Source organism: Cricetulus griseus, chromosome 7 (genome assembly GCF_003668045.3).
Source record: "Cricetulus griseus strain 17A/GY chromosome 7, alternate assembly CriGri-PICRH-1.0, whole genome shotgun sequence".
Classification (NCBI taxonomy): domain Eukaryota; kingdom Metazoa; phylum Chordata; class Mammalia; order Rodentia; family Cricetidae; genus Cricetulus; species Cricetulus griseus.
In genome coordinates this window covers 72498111-72504767 of record NC_048600.1, presented here as the reverse complement: position 1 = coordinate 72504767, position 6657 = coordinate 72498111, and the positions used below count along the sequence as shown (strand labels likewise).

General features: G+C 46.2%; 1 pseudogene; it reads left to right on the top strand.

Moving 5' to 3' along the window:
- Window positions 1-5644: 5644 nt before the first annotated feature.
- Window positions 5645-6424, top strand: LOC100771913 (annotated as a pseudogene).
- Window positions 6425-6657: the final 233 nt, after the last annotated feature.

Here is a 6657-nt window from a genome sequence, read left to right as displayed (position 1 = left end):
GGGATCTTTTCATTTTCTGGTATCTTCTTTAATTTCTTTCTTTAAAGACTCAAAGTTCTTGTTATACAGGTCTTTCACTTGTTTGGTTAGAGTTACCCCCAAGATATTTTATGTTGTTTGTGGCAATTGTAAAGGGTGATGTTTCTCTGATTTCTTTCTCAGTCCATTCATTGTCTGTATATAGTAGAGCTACTGATTTTTTTTTTTTTTTTTAGTTAATCTTGTATACCACCACTTTGCTGAAGGTGTTCATCAGCTGTAGGTGTTCCCCGGTGAACTATCATACCATTTTGCACCTGTCAAGATGGCTTAAATCAAAAACACCAATAACAATTTATGCTGGAGAGGATGTGGAGAAAAGGGAACACTCCTCCACTGCTGGTGGGAGTGCAAACTTGTACAGCCACTTTAGAAATCAGTATGGTGGTTCCTAAGGGAAATGGGAATCATTCTACCTCAAGATCCAGCAATTCTTCTCTTGGGCATATACCCAAAAGAAGCACATTCATACAACAAGGACATCTGTTCAACGACGTTCATTGCAGCATTATTTGTAATAGCCAGAACCTGGAAGCAACCTAGATGCTCCTCAATTGAAGAATGGATAAAGAAAATGTGGCACATTTACACAATGGAGGACTACTCAGCAGGAAAAAAAAAAAAACAATGGAATCTTGAAATTCGCAGGCAAATGTATGGAACTAGAAGAAACCATTCTAAGCGAGGTAACCCAGTCACAAAAAAAGACAAACGTGGTATGTACTCACTCTTATATGGATTTTAGACATAGAGCAAAGGGTTACTGGCCTACAATCCTCACTGCCAGAAAAGCTAGGAAACAAGGAGGACCCTAAGAGAGACATACATGGTCACCCAGAAAAAGGGAAAGGGACAAGAGCTCCTGAGCAACTTGGGAGCATGAAAGAGGGGACAGGAGGACAGGAGGGAGCAGGAAGGTTGAATCGGGAGAAGAATAGAGAAGAGCAGGAAAGAGATACCATAATAGAGGGAGCCATTATAGGTTTAAAGAGAAATCTACCACTAGGGAAATGTCCAAAGATCTACAAGGATGACCCCAACTAACAATTTAAGCAATAGTGGAGAGGCTACCTTAAATGCCCTTCCCCTATAATGAGATTGATGACTGACTTAAATGCCATCCTAGAGCCTTTATCCAGTAGCCGATGGAAGCAAAAGCAGAGACCCACAGCTAAGTACTGAGCTGAACTCCTGGAATCCAGTTGCAGAGAGGGAGGAGTGATGAACAAAGGAGTCAAGACCAGGCTGGAGAAACCCACAGAAACATCTGACCTGAACAAGGGAGAGCTCATGGGCCCCAGACTGATAGCTGGGAAACCAGCATAGAACCAACCCAGACACCCTGATGGTGGGTGTCAGTTAGAAGGCGTGGGCAATCTATGGAGCCTCTGATCATGGATCAGTATTTATCCCTAGTGTACGAGTGGACTTTGGGAGCCCATTCCCCATAGAGGGATACTTTCTCAGCCTAGATATACTGGGAGGACCTAGGCCCTGCCCCAAATTATGTAACAGACTTTGATGATCCTCCTTGGAAGGCCTCACCCTCCCTGGGGAGCAGAAGGGGGATGGGATAGGGGAGTGGTGGGGGGGAAGGGAGGCTTGGAGGAAGAGGGAACTGGATTGATATCTAAAATAAGATTGTTCCTAATTTAAATTAAAAAATCTAGAGGGAAAATGAAATAAGTAGTCCAGATTTCCTGAGCCCCAGAAGGAGAGGGAAGCCAGTGCTCTCGCCTCCAGACAGGAGGAAGGGAGCACACACAGTGAGTGCTGAGGATGGGTTCACTCTGTCTTCACTGTCCCTGACTTTTGCAACCTAGTGATAATTCTCTCAGAAGTTAACATTATAAATTGATAGAATCTTAGCATGAAGCCCAGTGCATTAAACAAACTGATCTGCTAGAGATAGACACCATGAGAACAGCTCTTTCTGTACCTTTGGTTGGCAGAGGGAGAGAGGAAGGGCAGGGGATCACAAGGCCTCCGGCCCTCGGTGAGCTATGCAGGCATCTTCTGTGTTCAAAAGTTATGAAATAGAGTTTGGCCCACCATGTGTGCCTAGCATCTTCTACATTTCCTCTGTTATGTGCCACCCTTCCTTCCTCCTAGGAATCAAACCTCAGGATATATGTTCATCTCTGCAGGGACAGAATGTGTTTTTCTATATTTTCTTTCTCTTTCTTTCTCTTATTTTTATGCTGAACTCCTGTTAGGGCACAGGAAAAAAAGACAAGCTAGAGGGACTCACTCTTCCTCTACCTTCCTGCAATCATCCAGATCTTGATCACATTCTCTCAATATCCAGGACTGTGCCATGGAATTGAGGGCAGGGAGAACCTTCCTTCCTGGGAACCCAATATGCTGAGCATTGAAGAAGGTGGGGACGGTAGGAAAAGAGCAGCAGGCATGTCCAGATGCCTCAGATGTCGGTGTATAGAGGTATAGGTGGAGGGACAGACACCTTGATAGGTCCAGAGGTCAGCGGAGCCTCAATTGCAGTCTCTACCAAGGCCTGGAATGCTAGACAAGGGAAATGTTCTTGTTGCTCACACTATAATGACATGAACTTCAGGGGGCAGAAGCATATTCTTGGGAAATTTGCCACACCCCAACAATTGCCAGGTGAAGATCATAGATTCCTGATGAGGAATCCGTCCTCCATTCCAAAGAGTGCTAGTTAGAAAGAAACTTGATGCCGGTCCCTATAAGATGATGGCCAGGGCTTACTATACAGATCTTGATGATTTTTCAGGAGTTATGTCTCTAGAGTCCCTTTGAATATTGCCTAGGAAGGAATCCCAACTCCCTACTCAGGATTGTAGAGAATCCTGAGTTCCCACACAACCCGGCCCCAAGCCACTTGCCCTCACACCCTCTCCAGGATCCTCAGTCAATGTCCAAGACTACATTTCATTCTTCTCTTACCTGCTCAGATTACCTTCTGGTCCTGGACTATGAATTCCTGACCAACTGAAGGAGCTGGAGATAAGAAAGGTTCCTGCAAAGATGTGAGGCCAAGAGGCCAGACTTACAGCAGAGTCTGGAATGAGACCTTGACTAACCACTTGGCTGTCATATTCTGCCAGTGGCCTGGATTCTACCCAGCAGGCCAATCAGAAGTAAGCTTGCTCTGTCACTGTGAACAGCAACTGTCATAGTAACAGTTAGAACAAAGCATGGCATCCCACTGGCCAGGAATCACCCAATTCTATGCCAACTTCCTTCCCCCAGGGTGAGGCCTCAGTGAAGTCTCCATGGTGCCAGCTGATCAGATATGTGCTAGCCTGCAGACACCCACCTGTGGTCATAGATAATTGGGCACAATGCTTACTGGGGACATAGAAGGTTCATTGTCTGATTTATGTCCCCTGCACATTTGGCTTCAGATTGGTTCCACAATCCCTTCAAGGACTCTCCACCGCAGGCTCACTCTTGGGACCAGAAACATCATTCTGCAGACTGACAGCAGCCAACAGAGCATCTGTAGAGACCCAAGTGCCCAGAGATGACAGTCTTTCTCATTAGCCATGCTGTGGTGTCATCCTGTGACCTCACAGCCCTGAGTTGCAGGGGACCCTTTATCCAATGGGAGTCCTAAGGAGTCCCATCCTGGGAAGGGGTCCTTCTCCTCTCTATGGGTTGCCTATAGTTAGAGGAATCTGATACATGAGCCTAGAGTCTGTAGTGGCCTGAGCAAAAATAGAAGAGGGCTATTCCTGATCTTAGGAGATGCCTGACTTTCAGGATGCCAGAGCCAAGCCCACTGAAAGGCAGAGTTTGAATCATAGACTTCAAAGCATAACTAGACTCATTAAAGATCAGAGCTTGGGCATACCAGCTTTAATCAACCAGGTCTGACACCAATTAATAAAGCCATAATGAGTAATAAAAAAGAACAGACAAAAGGGTTTAGTCAATGTGGCCACACTGGGAAGAGGGACAAAGTGGTTTGGTGACCTTCCTACCAAGTCCATCTTTAGGGTCCTGGCATGAGGTTTCTGCTTAAGTACAGTGCCAGTTATATGCCTAGATAAGTAGTCCTGGCCAAAGTGTGGCCCCACCCATCACTGTCTAGGCTCCAGTCTCTCCTGTAAGGCAGTCTAGTAAGTTGTCAAAACTGAATCTCTTTCTAGGAGACGGGATTCGCCTCTGGCTGAGGCCTTTTCCTTCTCTCAGCATCAGATTCCTGAGGGAAATTCATTTACTTGGGGATCCTTAGTGGAAGGGAAGGACTCAAGTGTCTCTTTCGAATATCCTCATTCCAACCCAACAGGCAAGTTACACTGGCATATGCTGCTGGAGTCTGGAACCCTATACACCCAAGACTTCACCTGTTCCTAATGGACGGTGTATCCCTAGGGAATGAGGAAAGAAGGTAGTGGAGAGAGCAGGGTGACAGGGATACAGCCCAGTCAGGGTGAGCAGCAAAGACAGAAAAGCCCCCTCTTGGGCTCAGCACCTGTTGTACAGGGGAAATGCTGAGGGCAGGTGAGAACAAAAGCAACAGAAAGGTGGGACTTCCAGCACATCAGGTATGGCCAGTGAACTGGGGTCAGTGACAGGTTCAGATAAGTAAATATCCCAGCTCAGCTCCTGACTTCTAGATGGTTGCTCTGCATTGCCAAGCTGGATGGAGTCCTGTAGTTACAGACTCTGGCATCTGTTTGTCTTCTTTCTTTCTTGGCCATATTTTGATATCTGACATCTCAGAAAGTCACTGACAACAGGGATGGAACTCTGGAGAAGAGCCCCTGGGTCCCACTTCGAAGCCCTTCCACACCTAGCTAGAGTCACTCAGGCTATGAAGGAAGGAAAGAAGTTGTAGTTATGTGCATGATTCTCTGAGGGGAGCTTAGTCCCCCATTGTCCCATGTGAACTTTTGGGTACATGGTACCAGGCATGGAATCACTCCATACTTGGGAGGTCATCACTGCCTCATCAGGGTGAAGCATAGATTAGGCCTTGGAGTGGTACCCAGCCTCTATGCTCCTCCTCTTTTCTGCTTATTGTGCTCCTAGGACCTAAAACAACAAGGGTGTGTTTTGTCACACAAGGACTCATAGGAAGGCAACACCGGCTGTGTGGGCAGCAAGGAATTGGTGAGTTAGAGTGACTTTGGTGGGCTTGGAGCTGTAGAGTGGTCCCTGGGACCTGGGACCTGGGACCTGGGACCTACCTGACCTGTGATGATTAAGGTGAAGACGTCACCCCTCTCTGAATGTATAGATCCAACAGAGGGGTGCTGCTCTGCCAGTTTGCTTCTAACAGACACTTTTGATGTGATGATAACTGTTGTATCTAAGAACTAGTTAGCTCTTGGAGGGTCAGTGTCTCCCCAGATCAAATAACATTCTGTCTTGTTTCATTTTTAACGTGTCAAAGCATAATTATGTATGAAATCATGTATGTACACACACACACACACACACACACACACACACACACACACACACACACACACGCACGCATGCTCACGCACAAGCACATACTACATAGCACCTGCACTGAGTCGCTACAGAAGTGACATCGGTCACCAGCTGCCCTAAGAGCTGCCACAAACTTCACTAACATCGACAGTCAAAAGAAGAAAAGGAGGGAAGGATGCAGGCAAGTTGGTGTCAACAAATAACATTTTGAAATAGGAAAAACTAATGAAACAAGAAAAAAAGTGATGAAATAAGGAGGAAGTGAGACCTTTAAAAAAAAAAAAAAAGGAAGACTTACCATAAAGAAATGACCAAGAGAGCCTGTGAAGGTGGCAGTAGGAACACGGGTCTTCCCGCTGTGGGTACCATGGCAGAGCACACGCCCCTGGCCTGAGGTGGTGGTGGGAATCACCTCACACGCTGATTTGGCTGGCATTCCGCTAACTGGTATGAATCCCCTGTCTCCATATTTAAATGTGGATCCATGATATCTTGTTCAGGATACTGATGAGTTCATTTTGCCAACTGGAGCTAACAAAACTTGAGGCCAATTTGAGCTAGCTTTTTTTTTTTCCATTGGAGGATGTTGCATGACAGGGGCTGAATTTGGGGCAATAAACGGTCTTCGGCTAGGATTGGAGGAAACCCAGAACATGGCCTAGTCCAAACCAAGAAATGTACAGATTTTGAATATGGTGACTAGGCAAGGGGCACTTTGGGCTAATACTCTAGGTTCCTTGGCTTTGCTCTATAGTGCATTTGGTGTTTGCATTGTGCAGAAGATGACCTCAACACAGTAGCAGCTGGAACCATGACAGGAATGTTGTATAAATGTGCAGGTGGTCTTCGAGGAATAGCACCTGGTGGCCTGGCAGGACTGACACTCACCAGTCTCTATGCACTGTGTGACAACTGGAAGCACATGAAAGCTTCCCTGCTCCAACAGTCACTCTGAAGACTTTGCCACCTCAGAACTGGGGAACATTTCATAGTCATCCAGACCGATTAATAAGTCAGTCTGGAGTTGCTTTCTGTCTTATACCTACAATTACTTTGAACAATTGGAGACTCTGATTTGCTGTGATGAAGATCATGGATGGTTAGCCTGACTGCAATGCTTGCCCTTAGTGAGTGGCAACCAAACCCTTTGGTGACTCACTGAGTATATGTGCTCTTCTACTTTGGAGA